Consider the following 19,843-nt stretch of genomic DNA (forward strand, 5'->3'; position numbering starts at 1 on the left):
CAAAACGAAGTCGCTTACCGCTGTCCGTCTCTATCTATGCTTAGATCTTTAAAATTACGCAACACATTTTGATGCAGTTTTTTTTCATAGATAGAGTGTGTCGAGAGGAAGATTTTTGTATATAATATATGGACAATAAAATAAAGAATGGCTGATAATTTTAGAAGATTCTAATGTGATGTCTTAAATAAACAAATTCTGTAGTATATTTAGTGTCAGTATTGCAGCCGTGGTCGACAGTAAAGGATAAAATTAATAATGCCTTTGATATAAAAAAAAATAATAAATTATATGTTCGACGAGCTATCAAATGAAAGATCAACTTTTACGAATACCGTTTTATTACAGCTCTTACAGTTAGTCGGAAGTGTTTCAGTAAAAACTGTTTAATTGCGTAAACACTAAACGTACGCCTACATAATAATCAGGTACATTAAAAAAAGACAGTTTTTTTACTAGTATAATGTATTACCATATGTCATACATATATATATAGGACTCGTGAAAACCAAAAATATGACTCGAAACTCGATTAATCTCACGATTTTTATCAGATGACAATAATATTGTTATTGTTATTTTTATTATAATAACACACAACCGTGATCTCTCGATTCCTCAAAGGAGGAAAAAACTGTAATATATCAGCTAATTAGCTGATCGATGAGATTGCCAAAAGCATGTTGAGTACCTTATTTAGCTTATCGTTTAAATTAACAGATCTGTAGACCTATTTTGTACGAATAAATAAAAACTTGAAAGTCAATGGAAAACTTGATGGTGAATTGTTAGAATTACAGATAAGACAATATTCAAAGGCCACACGAATCAAAATAGCTTACTAACATTAGACGATTTTATGACATTTCACGAGTAAGAGACGAGATAAGTTCTTAAGTACATTTCAAAGTAGGTAATGTCATTGAGAAGGCTAGTTATGTTAAGATCTTAAGTCATTCTATCGTCAAAAAGTAACTGTGGTAGCTAGATGATATTTTTTATAAATAATATTATATTCAATCGTGACTCTACTACAGCAAAACATTCGAAAACATCACGGTATTTCTGCCGAGCTCATTGATGGCAGTAATTGTACCAGTACAAACGAGGTGTTTTTGTATCTAACAGAAGTGAACAAACTAACAGAATGAGTCATTGACCGCTACGAAACAATCTTAGTGTCAAATCACAATGATCATCATAGCCATTTGAAGCAGGGAAATATTCCAGTCAAGTAATGATTGACACTGAAATTACGAATTAATCGGCGCTTAATGTAATATTATGTGCCAAGACCTGCACTGAATTATATAATAGATATCGGTAGGATAATATTAAGCATAAAGGACTAACTATGTATACTTAATAATACTTTCACCATTTCGATAAAATTGAAGTTATTTATAAGGATATTTAAAAACTCTAAATAACTTTATTCAATAAAAAAAGTAACTGTGTACATCTGTCTGTCGTTCGTTCACAATCAAACTGCTGAAAGAAATGTGATGAAATTTGGTATGAAGCAACAACAACAACAACAGCCTGTAAATTCCCACTGCTGGGCTAAAGGCCTCCTCTCCCTTTGAGGAGAAGGTTTTGGAACATATTCCACCACGCTGTTCCAATGCGGGTTGGTGGAATGCACATGTGGCAAAATTTCTATGAAATTTGTCACATGCAGGTTTCCTCACGATGTTTTCCTTCGCCGCTGAGCACGAGATGAATTATAAAGACAAATTAAGCACATGAAACAGCGGTGCTTGCCTGGGTTTGAACCCGCAATCATCGGTTAAGCTGCACGCGTTCTAATCGCTAGGCCATTTCGACTCTGAAGTATGAAGTATGTAGCAAACTCCAGGAAAATACATAGACCACTTTTTTCCTAACAAATGATAACCAAATATAAACTAACATACAGCTACATTGAAGTTGCATCTGCACAATATAATTTCAAAGTTCACGACACACTTCACCGTGTAAATAACGATAGAAACCGTCGTAATTCATAGCGTCCGCTATTCAGTGGGCCAGATGATAAGAAATGTTAGCGAATTGTCTCTAAATCGTCGGGGTCGGTACAATAATCTACTGTGGGTCGCGATTGAATAGGGATGCCTAACTACCGGGATTTCGAAGATTTGTATCGTAGTCTACCTTATTCTGAATATTCGGTATGCAGATTGACATCTTGCACAATTTGAGATTTATCACAGTCATATAATACTTATTGTATTAAATTTTTTTTTAAATAAATTTAAATGTTACAAAAAAAGTGCTTAGGATTTATATATGTGTTACGGGTCTATGGATCGCAATACAAGAAAGTAACCAATCAGAATATACTTTATTCAAGTATATTCTGATTGGGCTTTATAAGATCTTTCGAATCGAAAAAGCTACCGTATCGGAATGCAGATTCTACTGAGAAGAACCGGCTAGATACTCAGTAGCCTTTTTTAACATTTGTAAATACAAAGTCATGTTAATTTAATACATATATGTCATTAATAAAATGAAGTCGAATAGTAATTAATTTCACATATCACATTATATGTAAATGAGAAAAGAGGGATGACTATGACGAAGTATTAAACACTCGAATGACTTTATAAATTAAAAAAAAAGTAAGACGCCTGTAATAAAATATTGAGAGTGCCTACTGTCGCTATTAAAAGCTGAATTGACGTCATAGCCTTTGAAGACGGACATTTGAATGTAATGAGATATTGTTTGATTTGTCAAAACAAATGTCTATTCTCAGTTTTGATGATTTTTACAAATGGCAACCCTGGAAGAGGTTACTCGACTGTTCGCTTCGTAAATATAACTCGGTACGTTTTGCCAGAATTATTAAACAATGAGACGATTTTTCATCTTATCATTGGATCAAAGAAATTTATTACGAACGTTTCATTAAATTATTTCTGACAGTTCTGACGTTTATCTTTCTCGACTTATAATATACGAATGATTGTGTTCGGATGTTTGTTGATTCTAATGAAAGTAAGCATATTGTTGATGTGATATAATGCGAGCACGTGTAAGAGCTTGAATGACATAATGTTGCCATTAATAGGACCAATTTTATGTACAGCCATAATTAACAATTATTTATGCAAAAATTAACACCTTTAATATGTAAAAAGTTAAATATTTTTTCATTAAAAAAATACTATTTCGACTTTAATTACAATACAATATTATTTTACAACAAATATAAGAACCATAAAATTAACTGTGTAAATATTTTCTCCTTTATTCAAACGCTAAATCTTTCTTTAACTTTTTCTTGACTGGATATGTTCTTTGTTTTGCTTATTTCTTCCAAATCCTAAGTTTAATTAACACAGAATCCAAAAGAATTACGTCTACAGTATACACAATTCACTTTGAGCAGTAAAGTAATCAATATAAAAAAAGTATAATATTTTAAGTTTCTTCAACGAATATTTAACAAACAGATCACAGCATCACACCGTAACATCCTGGGCAAATTTGTAATTCTTCAAACATGTTTAAATTGTAATATTGATTCAATGACAACAATAATAAATTTTGTACAGTCGGGGTAAGAAAAGGTTCGTCACCTAAAGATCTATTCTCGTGTGCTTTGTACGAGCGATAGTCTGCTTTATAGATCGAGAATGACATATCCCACCAAAAACATTAAATGTAAAAAAATGCCAAGCTTCTCGCTGCAGTCTTTCCAACGTAAAAAGTTTTGAGATCTCATAATAGCCAAGTCCTATTCAAATTATTATGTAGTTAGAAATCAACATTTAGTAATTGTATCAATAGTTTCCTTAATATAAAAATTATACTGACTTGGCAATGAGCACAAATTAAAAGCTGCTTGCTGCCTGGGATCATGTGCAAATGTTACTGACGAGACCTGGGCAGATTGTGTCGCAATGATTTGATGTTTACATTCAAAAGTTACTAAGGAATGAGTTTGAAAATTGACGAATGTTTTCTTACTCTGACTGTACATAGAATAACGCTAATAAGGAACGTGAAATCACAATGAGGATTACCGGCAACAAAGGTTTGATGCTAATTCGACCGGCTTACACGGCCTTAGGCGTTATGTGTTGTTTGACGCATAAGGGATTTTTACGCGGTATGGTCACAATGGCCGACTGTCGAGGGGAACATCTCTGGTTAGTTTCCTTAGCAACTTCTGCTTCAATTGTTATCGCTTATTAAATGCGTAAATTCATGTTTGCTCGTACGAACTGTCTCGTCAGATAATCCTCTGTTCCGATTTTTTGTATTTAGTTTCAAGGTCATATTGTATTGTAAATATCATATATATACTTACCGTGTTCAATTTTTTTTTGAACATTTGGAATACTTAAAAAAAGGTTCTATAGATGATAATGATCAATAGTGTTACAAATAGATATTGCAACATATATTAATATCATCAATATGAAAGTAACTGCTAAAGCTTAAATCAAACGCCTCAATTAGCCAGTATACCAATAACTCAGTACTCAAAAGTAATATATTAAACAGACGTTATATAAACACACAACTACTAGCTTTAAAACTTAATTGGTTGGAGATAGAGATGTTTGTTTCAATATTTCAATCAAGGTGATATATTTTTAACTTAATTAAGAAACAATACTATACTTATCACAACTACGCGGAACTAAAACAGTAGCTACTGTAAATTATTTGATACATTTTTATCAATACTTATATATGAATGTATATATACTTATATATAAATGTGAAAGTAGCTCTTGTCTGTCTCTCGCTCTTTCTCTACCAAACCAATGAACCGACTTTTATGAAATTTCTTATGAAGCTAATCTGAACTATAACATGTTACATTTTTGCCTAATATATTACCAACGCCTGAAACGCGAGCGACAACCAGTTCTTAATACATAGATATTGTCCAAAAATAATTTATTATTATTACTTTTTATTGAATATGTGACAGTTTATTAACATAAGAATTAATATATTAAATGCTTAAGAACTAAATATTCGTGTATTATATCAAATTACTTTTTTTCCATTTGCTGTCGAAACGCTTGGAGTATTGGTGCAAAAAGCTTCGTCAAAAGTATAACACCTCGCCCCATTGCCTCCACTGGTGACAGGAGGGCTGGTTCGTTTTTTACTCAGAGGATTGGAATTGCGATTCAACAGGGAAATGCTGCTAGCATTCTTGCCACCATTCCACGAGGTCAAGATTTATATGAACTAGTTTTAGTTCATATAAAAATTTGAACATATTATTTTCCACAACATAAAGAAAACAATAAAGAGTCAGGAGAAGCTATATTTAAGAAAAATTAGTAACAAGTAGCCAATTAAGTGTTAACGGTGGAAACTAAATGCGTTTGTTAAACTCATTACATCAATATTATCTTCTTATTATGTTTTGATTATATAATTAGCATTTTTACTCATGAGGTATGGGATTCTACTTCATAACGTTGACTTTTTGTAATTGTATGCGAATTTCAATGGACTGCTAAAATATTATATACAGTACAATAGACCGTAAAGTTAATATGCTTACATAATACATATTTCACACACCAATTAACTTTCTACTTCTAAGTAATACAATAGAGAAATAATGAGAAAAAAATTTTGGTTAAAATCCATCTATGCTTAAACTATTTATACTCAAATGTTGGTCGTTTAGTGTAGTAAAAGGCACTCCATACACTTTGGGGCTTAGGTACCCTATACACATATAGCTAACTTTATGCCAAAATCAGATTCAGTTCAGTGATTTTTCCGTGAAATCGTGATAGACACAAAGATAGAGCTACTTTCGCATTTATTATAATAGTATAGATCACATTTATCTATTAAGCGATGCAATTACAAGTAATAGTTTGTATCAGACCAAAAATCAAATCACAGCTATAAAAACACCATGATTGTTGGTTTTTTTTTTCAAATTATTTATGATTAATGTATACCATAACAGTAAATAAAACATAACTAGATGTTACCGAAGGATCAATGGATCTACGATCCCCATAGATTCGCACAGATCCGCATAGATTGATCATAGTGTAAAACCTACACATCAGCAGTTATCACGTGATTGTATGTGTGTGTGACAGCCCCACACACACAGATAAAGAAATTATATATAACGATACAATTAGATACAAAGGTTCATAAGCATATAATATTCTGTATATTATTTACAAACAAAATACAAATAAAACACAAACAGCGTTACAAATCACCGCACTTACACGTCCAATTGACCACCTTTCGAGATGTTACGCGTATGTCATCCGAGATGAAAGAGAAACACGAATACATATTATTCGCAATAATAAAAGTAATCTATATAAAAGGGGTTGCATGATAATGAACCCACGTTTCAAATGAGAAATTAGATTATACCGTGAAATAAACATGTGAATACCCCCCTTACGAATAACCCGGTATGTAGCGTCGAGAGAGAAGCAAATATTATATTAAATTATTTCAGAAATCTATATGATTTATATTTTTAATCTTTAAAAAAAACTCTTTATTAATAATATATTTCTTTTGGATGAATTACAATAATAAAAATAGTTTGTAATAAAATTACTTTAAATACATATATAATAATATTATCCCAAAATATGCAGATGTAGATTATGTTACTCGTGTAACTACATGTTACATTAGCGAAGTAAGGGATGATTAATATTTCTTTTGGCGCTTAAAGGCAGTGGTGACATCTAGACATCCTAGGGCGCATTTGCTCGTCTTCCCACATATTGCTACCTCAGGGCAAAAGGACGTCTACACAGCATGCTACTTTCTAAGATAACTCAGATATCCCAGATCTCTCACAGTTTAACTGAAACATAATGAAAAATCAATGGAGTATTACACCGTACTCTGTTTCCTGTTAGGGTTATTAGAAGATTCACTATTGCACTGAAATCTACATCTGTAATATACTTGAACACCATCCCTACCTTAAAACACAAATAATGCTATAATGCTATATGCTATAATACTGATCTGATGATGATATAGTAAGTCCTCGGACTTTTTCTGTCATAATGAGATTTTCTACGCATCCGTTTGTATGTTATGCTCGCACTTCGATATTAATTTGTAAATCTTTTAAAACCTAAACACCTAAATTAAACAGCGACATACAAACATGTCAGTAAAAGGTTTTTATTCGTTCCCTTGAAAGTAAATTGTCAGTTACAGTGTTCTGAACGTGTGCTATGGAACGAGTATCGTGTAAGCCGTCTTCTCGGACACAATTCGCGAATACCGGGGCCCACGGGGACACTGCTTTGTCACGGAACAGACCATTATATGGCGTAAGGAGCATCGTGTTAGCGACCATTTGATTGCTCCGGTTTACGTTGTATGCATAGTTCTGGTTTTAAATACGATGTTACGGTGAATTATCATGTCCTGCTTTCGGTTATACGAATGTGTTTTAAGCATCGGACGCACCTGCGCGATTGAGTTACAGTGAGTTCAAAAAAATGTAAAGCTACGGTTATATATTCGCGATCAAAATGTATGCTATCATTTACAGTAGTATTGTTTTAGTAGATAAGAATAGTATCTTACATAATCGTACCTCGATAACTTGATTGAAAGATTGAAACAAACAACTCTATCTTCGACCAATGAAGTTAAATAAAATTAAAGCTAGTAATCTTGCATTTATATAACATCTGTCTAATATATTACTTTCGAGTACTGCGTTATTGGTTTACTGGCTAACCGAGGCGTTTTAATACAAAACTTATTTGAGTGAATTCATTTAGTCTTTCTACCATAAAGTTGAAGGTTTGGAACATGCGCTGTTCCAATTCGGTTTGGTGGAATACACATGTGGCAGAATTTCTATGAAATTAGACACATTCAGGTTTCCTCACTCACTCATGTTTTCGTTTACCACCGAACACAAGATGAATTTTAAACACAAATTAAGAATATGAATAGTCAGAGCTTGCCTGAATCGTTTAAGATGCACGCGTTCTAACCACTTGGCCATCTCGGATATTTGTTTTTTTTTATGGCATAGGGTGGCGGACGAAAACATGGACCACCTGATGGTAAGTGGTCACCATCACCCATAGACAATGAAGCTGTAAGAAATATTAACTATTCCTTGTATCGTCAATGTGCCACCAACCTTGGGAATTAAGATGTTATGTCCCTTGTGCTTGTAGACTGGCTCACTCATCCTTCAAACCGGAACACCAATACTGAATACTGTTATTTGGCGGTAGAATAACTGATGAGTGGGTGGTATCTACCCAGACGGGCTTGCACAAAGCCCTACCACCCAGTAAAAGGATCTGCCTGTCGAACGGTGTTTCTGAATTACGATAGTGTACCGTTGTCTAGCTGTGTTGACAATAAACACCGTAAAAGAAATAAAATCGTTCAGGATAATAGCTGTTCGGACAATTAATAATCTCTTAGCTCGATACTCCACGACTTAACAATATATTTACAAACGAGGAAAACAATATAAACGCGAGTAATAAAGATAAGCTTACGTACTTAAGAGGACAAAGGTTCTATAATAAACGTAAATTACCATTTTTGTATACTTAACTAAGTTATATAGAATAACTAAATTATACAAAGTAAGATGTTACGATCAGTTGATAGGTCGTTCATGTATATTTACTTCGAACAAGATAATTTTATACGTAATTGAATTCATTAAAAATATTAGGTATTATGTACTGGGTTTTATATGTGCTATATGTTACATATACACGAATCTTGTAAAAGTGTTTTTTGTTAGAACTTCTATTAAATACATTTTATTTAAGTCAGATATATTAATTTTATATAAAATATGTATATACAGAAACCTCGATATAACATAGGAATTATATTATATGTAATGAAAGTTGAAGAAGAAATTTTATTTAGTATATTTGTCATACATTTCACATTTTCAAACCAATTCTCATCGCTCCGATAGCCGTGATCGTCTAGTGGTTAGGACCCTACGTTGTGGCCGTAGTAACCCAGGTTCGAATCCTGGTCACGGCAGTGTTCTCACTGTCATGGCAGAGCAATTATTTTTATTATTATTAAAAATTACAAAAAAATATTTGACTATACGTATAAAATAAACTTAATTATACTTATGTGTTATTTAACTTTTATACAATAATTAAAATAGATAGAAAATTACTTAGTAAATAAATAAATTCAATTTTAAAGAAATTTTACAATTCGTTTACGAAAAATAGATATTATATTACTTTTATCATAAGTTTGTTTTTGTTTTTCAAGGCATTAATTAAATTAAACAAAAATGTTTATTACTTATATTACATTGCAATCTAGTACTATCGCTCTCTATATTAAAACATTGTAACTACATCATTAAATATCCTAACTACATAGTTACACAACTCTAGCCACAGATGGCGTTAGCTGCACCGAAATTACCTTAAATAATTATATACACTAGATGGCGCTGTAATACTAAAAACAACTTACAAATTCGTCACTAGATGGCGGGACGAGTCGTTACGATACAATTAACTCTTACAAGTTAACATTATTTTATCTGAGAGTTACAGTTATTATTTAGCTATTACCTATAATCTTTACGTTTGAGATTACTTTACTTAGAACAAACACATTGTGTTACTGATATTTAAAACGTATAGTTTATTATTCATTGTAATGGCGTACATTGAATATTATTTAATTATGTATAAACATCAATTATAACTGTAAAATATGTATAGAAATGGCAACTAGTATGAAATAAATCTTCCTCTTTTAGTCACCATAAGACAAAGACGACAAAATGTTTTGAAAATACACAACGATTAATATTTACTCTTTTTATATCGGACTTATACCTATATATAAGAAAATAGAAAAATCATTACGAAACACGGCATGTACTTACTTCTCGTATTGTTTGAGGCAATTCAAAACAAATTACAATACTTGTACACTGAATTATTTTATAATCAGAACTTTTATTATCAGGGTTTGAAAATATCCGCTTAATCAGTGGCAAAAAAGTGGTCCTATATCTATAAAAACGTTACTTAAGTTTTAGTAAGGATCCCTAATCTTTTTTTAGCAATAAATATAGCCTTTGTCACTCAGGGTAAACGTAGCCTTCCAATGGTGAAAGAATTATTGAAATCGGCACAGTAATTTTTCAGTACATTCATTGCAAACACACGCAAAAATATTCATTTTCAAATATAAAAGCAGCATAGACCATACCTAAATAATATTCTTTCTATCTGTCAATTTGCTATGTTAATTTATTCAAATCATGATAAAAAGTTGTATGTGTTTATTACGAAATAAGGGCAACGACGGCTTACGATATTTATACGCCAATAAAAAGCTAATTCCGAAGGAAAGAAACCCATTTCAACCTTATTAGATATTTACTCCTCGAATTACGATGGTTTGCCCTTTTCGTTTATAAATACCGTCTAATTAGTAGGCAGGTAACCTTTATATATACAAATACATACATATATATGTATATAATTATTATATACTTGTGTATATTATTGAACATCTCTGGTTCCAGTGATTTTTATAAAAAAAATGTATGCTTAGTCCGATCCAGGATGATTTCTATAGGACCATGGGATAGTAAGTGGCCTGCGATCGAGTGCAGGATACGTTTTATTAACTTAATATATAATTATAGTTCGTATTTACAATCAAAACTTACCTTATTTAAATAGCCATAATTATTAATGGATACGCCGTACTTATATATCACTTAATGAAAGATTGTTTAGAGAGAAGATAAAGTTTGGATTAAAATCATTTAGGTATGTATTGTTTTTAGGGTTCCGTATTCAAAGGGTAAAATGCGAGTAGTATTAAAGTAAGGCTGCGCTGGCAATCCCGTCTGTTCTCTAGCACTAGGCTGTATCTCATGAACTGTGATAGTTAGACAGTTGAAATTTTCACAGACGTTGTATTTCTGTTGCCGCTATACCAAAATATAAATAAACGGAACAAAATAAATATTTAAGGGGTTTGCCATACAACATACATGAACTTTTTGTCATATATGTACCTATAATTGTAAGGAACCCTTCATGTTCCAACTTGTACGTAGCCGTACTTTTTATGTCATTTCGGTAGGCGTATTTGGCACATTTATACCCATAGACACTAGTACTGACAGAATCATTCCTCATATCACTAGTGCCTCATAACATGTTATATCCCTCTCACCCTTCAAACCGTAACACAAGAATTATAATATTTTTATTTTGCCATATTTTTTATTAAGAAATGAATAAACTTTTTGTAAAAACAATACAAGAATAGTTATAAGTTAAAGTTTTGATAAACGAATTAACACCTGGATACAATCGTTCAAAATCATTCACTCAAAATTTTTAACATGCATTGAGCTACATTAATGTACGTCAAAATGTCATATCGGAAAATATTATAGCAAATATTGAAATATCGGCTATAAATCACGTCCGACAAAAGAGCCACGTCACGTAATCGCGCGACTGACCACAACGCGGCACATTTTATAACTCAAACGATACTCAGTGACGAAGCTGAAACAGCACAGAAATTAATAATGTTCTCCTGACCGAATTTCAGCCACGGAGTCTATTCCCAAGGGAGACCAGTCGGGAGGGTTTGTCGTTTCATCCCGGGCAGGCCCGGGCTTTGGCAAAACTTGGTTAGGTATTTTGGATTGATTATCTTGCATTATAACAACATCAGCCTGTAAATTTCCCACTGCTGGGTTTATCCCTCCTCTCCCTTTGAGGAGAAGGAAACATATTCATCAGTCATGTTAAGTATTATAATACTTGAATCAAATAGAATTGATATTCCGATAATTACTACAGTTTTATTGAGCAATATCCCTACCACAGCTCAATCTCATAGTCCGTCCCGATCTGACAGATCCGATGCAGGACCAAACTCTTTTAATGGTTAATGACGAGCCCTCCTTGTGTGTCAGTAAATAATTCTTATAATAATTTACTGACATACAAATCTTTTCTACTGATTTATTTTATTAGGTCAATTGCGATCATTAAGTCGCTACATCTATAGTTAGAAGCTACATCCCAACACATTCTCTCTAGGTGTTAGAGGCCCGTATAGGTGGGCTGACCGTCAGGGCGTCACGGTAGCATGCGTAAGCGATCCCGTGGCGCCCGCCGAAAGACGGAGAAGGTACCACTGGATTTTTAGTAGGTAAACCCGGTAGACCTGGGCGCATCCGGCGTCCATGGAACCGGAGAGTACCACCTCCCCCTCACACTTTCCATCACGCGGGTAAAGCGAGTAACGCGTATTTACAGCAAGAAAAAAAAGGGTTAGAAGCTCTTCGTATAAGCAAACCTTCAGACCAATAAGAGCCACTTATAATCCTAAGGCATGATACAAATTTGCACGTACACGTTTACGTTAAAACGATCGTGAGGCGAAATCTTCTATAAAAGTATGATGAATTGCACTGAAATCAAGCGAGATAACTACAGATTACGGCTCAGTAGTTCAGCGGGGCACGGGAGATTGGAGAACATTCTAGAATTTCCGTAATAAGGTATTACTAGTATTTTAGAAAATATTTGAACCCGTTCAAACTAAAATTTTATTTACAACGAAATGTTCTCGCGACTTCATGCTCTTTTGAATTTAACAAAAAGTAAATGTTCAGTTCGCAGATACTACTATAAAAAACCGTAACAGCCTGTAAATTTCCCACTGCTGGGTTACGCCCTTCTTTCACATTAAGGAGAGGGTTTGCAACATATTTTACCACGCTGTTCCAATGCGGGTTGGTGGAATAGTACATGTGGCTGAATTTCAATGAAATTAGACACAGGTTTCCTCACGTTGTTTTCCTTCATCGCCGAGCACGAGATGAATTATAAACACAAATTAAGCACATATATATATAGTGATGTTTTCCTGGATTTGAACCCAAAATCATCGGTTAAGATGTACGCGTTCTAACCACTGGGTAATCTCAGCTCAGATACTTCTATAATAACTTATTATTTCTGTAGTATTATTTGTGATATTAAGTAGATGGTAGGAGCCACCCGACATGAAGGCGGAGTGGTGGTACACGCGAGGGCTGCGTGTGGTACTGCACAGTATTTGGATATTGCAGCGTGACTTTATTTATTTTTTATATAATTCTAAACTAAAAATAGCCTAAGTTACATCAGCTATCCGCCAGTAAAAATGCCGTCGAAATCGGGCTAGCCGTCACAGAGATTGGCCGCAACAGTAATAATAAACTTTTAATAATTAAAAGTCATATTCTGAGTCGAGTTTCGAGTTAGTTCTTATAGAATGCCTTGATATAAATTGTAAGAAAAATCATAATATTAAAAAATTCCAATCACGGTAATTAAATCTTAAATACAATACCAAACAATAATTTGCGATTGCTTTTATATTATGACAAGCGACATCGATTCTTATTGCACGTACTTTAGGGGTGAAAATACAAAATCATTTGACATATTTAATGCGAATGCTAAGTGGTCTAATACTCCATTAGGGCGTTTATTTCTTTAGTTTTGTTTCTTGCTAAGCCGCTTAACCTAATTCTTTACTACGAACACTTGTATTGCGAGTTCTAAGGCAATTATTTTCTTGTTTACAATTTGTGGTAATATTTTTAATATATTCTAGTTTTAAATACTAGAAATAGTTGTTACGACAACATTTAGATTATAATGACATATTTTTTATTACTTTATACACGCCAGGGTTTACTGGAAAATTTTGCCAGTTGAACTGCACAGGTAAACGGGATTGTGTGATTGTGTCGCAAAACTGTATTTCATACTGGTTTTCATACCTGTACAGGTAATTGAAATTTGACATTGACTTCAAAAATTATATCTTAAAATTTAAAATGGTTACACCGTAGGATTTCAAACTCGATCGCTCAATATATTTCTTACTAATATTAAAATTACTTACATACCCTGTACTTCACGACATACATATATGATTTGGTGTCTGAAGTTGTTGTTGACTTACCTAAAACAAAAAATAATAATAATTAGATACATATAATTTTTACAGGTGAAATTCTTTTGTTCATATTCTATGCGTGAAGAGATCGTTCGAATGCCTTGCGGCAAGGTGGAACGACGATATACAGAAGGTGGCAGTAGAACATGGATGAGAAGAGCCAAAGATCCGGCTCAGTGGCGCGCCTTGGGCCCCCTACGTCCAGCAGTGGAGTAAAACAGGCTGATCATGATGAGAGATCGTACAGACAGAGTAAGAAAACCTTCATCTGTTTTCATATTCCTTTATCTAGTCTTAAACACTTAGTACCTTCTGAATCTAAACATCAAATTATTGCGACGCAATGTGTCATTCTCGATCGGTAAAGCAGATTATCGCTTATTCTCGAGCACACGAAAATAGATCTTAAGGTGACGAACCTTTTCTTTACCCCGACTGTATCTACATACGATTAAGTTTAAACTCTGTACACCAATTGTTGGTTTTGCGTGAAGGTACCTTTGGATAATTGTCACCCTGATTGATTACAGTCACGGTGGTCAATTTCATCAAAGTCAAAATATTATTGTAGTAGGCTTTTACAAGCACTCTTGGATCGTTTTTTTTTTGCAATAGGTAAGTTGACAGGAATATAGGCGACCTGATGTTAAGTGGTTACCACGAAGATACTGACGTGGTAAGAAATATTAACCATTCCTTAATGCACAATTGCGCCAATTTGTTCTAGCCTATAATTTTTCAAATAATTTTATAAATATAAGGATTATCGAAGCGAAAGCGACCCTAAAAATTATCGATGAAACATACATAACAACAAACAGATAGCCGTATATTGTTACATAGGAAGTGAAATGTCAATTAAAAAGAATACTTAATTAGAACATTCTGAAGCGACAACAACACACATATACATAACATATAAAAACCGTAGTAACGGCTGTTCCTATCTTACTCAACAAGAAAAGAGGTCCATAATCGTTCGACCTCCTTTGAAACCTAAAAATAAATATTTCAGACTGACAGATTACTCATAACGAAATCAATATACAACAAAACCAGCAATTTTATTACAAAAGCGATACAGTACGCATGCCATGCACTCATAGAGCTTGGAACACAAGTACCATGCTCTACATAAATCGTTCAATTAGGGATACCGAGCCGCGGTATGTTGGCAGACCGCGCTGTGTTCCCACTAACGTCGAACTGTGCCATAAAAACCACTACTTGTCTCGTTATTGTTTTAACTATTTGCGTTACGGGCACTACGTCGACTCAATATTACTTTCGATCGAAAAAATCTGAGTGCACTCTCAACTATTAGAATATAACGTATCAGCCAGATTTTATATAAAGTCTATGTTCATTTCTTCCCAGAACATGGAAAGTGACGATTTCACAAACACACATACACACAACAACAACAACAACCTATAAATTTCCCACTGCTTGGACAAGGCCTCTCCTTTCCACCACGCTGTTATGCGGGTTGGTGGAATACACATATGACAGAATTTCTATGAAATTAGACACATGTAGGTTTCGTCACGATGTTTTCCTTCACCGCCGAGCACGAGATGAATTATAAACACACACACACACACACACACACACACACACACACACACACACACACACACACACACACACACAGTAACCGAACAGTAACCGAACAGTAACAAAAACTATGGTAACCAAACAAAAGTAAGATGCCGGAATGCTCGTTGTCATACATAGGAAAATACACATACAAACTAACATATAACAAAACACACAATCATGAATGTAAATTTACTAATTTTCTTTCCACGAAAACGAAATAGTTTTTTGAAGATCTTAATTAACCGCTAAATACCGGTTATTACCGGTTTTAACCACCGCGATATAATGTGTGAGAATACTTATCCATTCAACTATGAATTTGTTTCTTATATAGATGTAAAGTACTTAAATTATTATCGTGTTTAATTGGTTTAGTTTAATTAATTGGTGTTCTCTCAGTACAGTTTTAATTTCACACATGTTCGTGTAGAAAGCTCAATAATTCTATTCATGCTTCATAAACATATATATTTTATGGGATTTCTGTTAATCGAACACGAACTACTTTATGGCACTTAACTGGCAAAAAACAATAAGTTTATTAAAATGAAAATATATGTATTTCATAATTTATAAATAGAAGTATCTATATAATTGATTTTGGTATATTTTTTACGTTACACGATCGTTAATATTAAGGCAGTTTGCAAATAAGTTACCTCTTGATAAGTGCTCACCAACAAACTAATAGCCATTCTTTGCATCATCGATACGCTAATTTACATAGCAGCTTTTGAAATTTATTTTGTTCATATATTTTTCAGATACATATGTTACCTACGATAACGACGACACAAAAATACACCTGAAACACACAAACACGCTACAACAGACAGCCATTTCACTTCCGCAGATCACAGGCGAACAAACTTAAATACTTCATTTGGTACTTCCAGAAATATTCAATGCTTCCTCATATCACCAACCTTACGAACTAAGGCATTATGTCTTTTGTGTGATCATACAACCCGAAAAACAAGAATACAAAATACTGTTATGGTAGAATATATGACCCACTGGTGTTACCACCCAAACGGTCTTGCACAAATCTCTACCACAAAGTAATATCAAAGCCAAAGTAAACTTAGTCAACAACACAAGAACAAAAACACACGCAAACTTTTTAATTTTCGAATTAAATAGTATTGTATACCGTTAAGTTTTATTAGCAGTGCATGCCAGTAACCAATTTCACTTCGAATTTATATCCAACAAAAACTCGCTATACACTTCGATAGACCGCATTGTCAATCAAGTATAAAATTGACTTTTGAAACTACGCAGAGTCACGCTCGCCTTTGTTTAGATGAGTTCTTTTATAGTCAAGATAAAATGAAATACTCAACGATATAAGTTTCGCTCTCATATTAATTGACGATTCTTCTCAGTTTTGCTTTGTCCTTATTAATAAAAAAATCTATAATAATATTATAAATGTGAAAGTAACTCGGAGAGCTGAGATGTCCCAGTGGTTAGAACGCGTGCATCTTAACCGATGATTGCGGGTTCAAACCCAGGCAAGCACCGCTGATTCATGTGCTTAATTTGTCTTTATAATTCATCTCGTGCTCAGCGGTGAAGGAAAACATCGTGAGGAAACCTGCATGTGACAAATTTCATAGAAATTCTGCCACATGTGTATTCCACCAAACCGCATTGGAACAGCGTAGTGGAATATGTTCCAAATCTTCTCCTCGAAGGGAGAGGAGGCCTTTAGCCCAGCAGTGGGAATTCACAGGCTGTCGTTGTTGCTGTTTGTAGTATGGAACAATCTAGAACTCCAAGAAAGGACATAGACTACTTTTTTGTTTAACACATGATAACGAACATCCAAAAACACGAGAGAAGCCGCTACTAGCGTCTTATATATTTAAAAATATATATTTTAGGGTTATTGAGCGATAAACGTATTTCGAGAATGAGATTACAATTGATAAAATTCAATATTTAAATAATATAACTTTAAAAAATACAAAAACGTTTCAATTGTAAAATTGATGATTCAGTTTTTATTTTATAATTACATATTAAACTCAATGTGTTCCATATAAATTACGAGCAATTAACATATCATCCATTTTCAAATATTATGCTACTGCACGTATTTTCTTTTAATTAAAATATAGACATTTTAATATATACTGCAACAATATACGAAAATAAATAAATAAAAGCAATGGTGGTTTAAAAAAACGTTTGATTGTTACCGACAATACACAATCAATTAGCTTGTATGTATACTAATATTATAAATGCGAAACGTAAACCTAAAATATTGTCTGTATCATCTTCACGCTTAAACTGCTGAATCAGTTTAGAATTAGTGTAGAGATAGTTTGTGTTCCAGAGAAGGAAATATGCTTCATTTTCGAGGAGGTAAAATTGGGAGTGACGGTTCGCGTGTGCTATAGGTAAAGTTTATTTTAATCCGCAGGTTTAGCTAGTTTATGTTAGACAAAATAATTTTTTGTGATTTAAATTATAAAATTAAATTACGGTATTTTTGGTCTGTTTAACGAAAACCTTTGCGGTCTTTTCATTCCATAATATCTTTAACAGAAACGGTGACATCATCGAATAATAAAAGCTCGGTATTCGTGGGTTTGAATTAATGAAACAATGCAGGGTAGCTGAATTGTTAGACGTCTGAATTTAAATTGGGTCTCTATTAACCATTTGTTTCCAATAATCATTTGTAAGCATGAGTTCGTTTATTTGATACGCTTTCACGACTTAACTAATAAACTGATCATCACGAAATTTTGCATTCATGTATCCTAATTTTCATAGAAAATGATAAAGGTCACCTAATCTAGCTGTCGCCCTCTCCCAAGCTAGCTAAGCAGAGCTGAAAAATAGCTTATAATTAATATTTTTATCTCGTTCAATATTTTTCTTTGATAAAATACTTTTTATCTTATAATAAGGCTTTAACGATTATTTATACATAGAGTATTGTACTTTATAGTACAGATTTAAAACAAACAGTCCAAATTTATTATCTTGATGTGAGTTACAGCTTCATTTAACTGGAGATTTGACAAACATTACAATATTTTACTTGTGTGTGTGTGTGTGTGTGTGTGTGTGTAATTAGTAGCCACAATTTTACGAAGCCTTCTCAGCTTTAACATTTATCCAGACGTATAAAAATCAAAGAATTGTGGATGAAAAAGATGTTATGCAACGAAATAACAGAAAATAAAATTTTATGACAAGTAAGTGGGCTCATTTGTCTCCAAATAAGTGAATATTCTTTTGATAATATGGATAAGGGTCTCTCCAAGTGTCTTTTCATCTCCTTTACTTTAACATAGGTTCGGATAGCCGAGTTGCCTTAAGTTGAACACTCGAATCTTAACCGAAGATAGCCGGGTTAAATCCCGGGCTTTATTTCGTGCTTATAATTAATCTCATGTCAGATTCAAGGGAAAACTAAATATGTCCAATGGAAGTCCACCACATGTGACCACGAATCTACATAAGAAAATCGTAGGATAAACCCCAAATTCTCAAAAGCTCTTTCTTATTTTGGTCATAATTTGTTACTTTATAAATAAATAAATAAATATTGGACAACATCACATACATTACTCTGATCCCAATGTAAGTAGCTAAAGCACTTGTGTTATGGAAAATCAGAAGTAACGACGGTACCAAAAACACCCATCGACTCGGCCGGGGAATCGACCCCGGGATTCAGAGTGGCGTACTCATGAAAACCGGTGTACACACTTCTCGACCACGGAGGTCGTCTTCGTCTTCGTCGTTTTTTTTTTAATTAAGTTTCATATCAACATTATAAAATGACACCGGAAGAAATTTTAAATGTTTCATAGAATTGGCATCGAGCATCTACATTTCTATTGTTTTGAGAATTTAATCGCATCAGCATTCGAATTACTCGACATTTGGCAAACCTTTGTGAATGGACAGCGAAAATGTCAGATTCTCACCTTTTATGGTATGCTGTTTGGAATTTGCTTAGTTAATATTATCCTGTTATTTGTTTTAAATCTAAATCTTCTTGAAATATCACACCAGAATTACATCCTCTTATTATAAAATACAAAGTTAAATATAAAATAAATCGACAATGCTATTGGTACACTTAAATTACAATCATATTCGAAATATATCAATATCATATTTACACGAAAGAGTTGAAACCTTAAGAGAAATCTTTCAAGAAATTCGAATTCAACAAGTTGCGATTTAAAAGTTA

At 33.3% G+C, this 19,843-nt stretch overlaps 1 protein-coding gene and 1 non-coding gene across 2 annotated transcripts in view; one reads left to right on the top strand and one right to left on the bottom strand.

Annotated features, from left to right (window-relative positions):
* LOC124532228 (centaurin-gamma-1A) overlaps positions 1–19,843 on the bottom strand; it is a 271,221-nt gene that overhangs the window by 106,503 nt on the left and 144,875 nt on the right. The window lies entirely within an intron of this gene.
* On the top strand, positions 8,959–9,030 carry Trnah-gug. The gene has a single exon. It is a non-coding gene; the product is annotated as a tRNA-His (tRNA).

This window comes from Vanessa cardui, chromosome 9 (assembly GCF_905220365.1).
Source record: "Vanessa cardui chromosome 9, ilVanCard2.1, whole genome shotgun sequence".
Taxonomy (NCBI): Eukaryota; Metazoa; Arthropoda; class Insecta; order Lepidoptera; family Nymphalidae; genus Vanessa; species Vanessa cardui.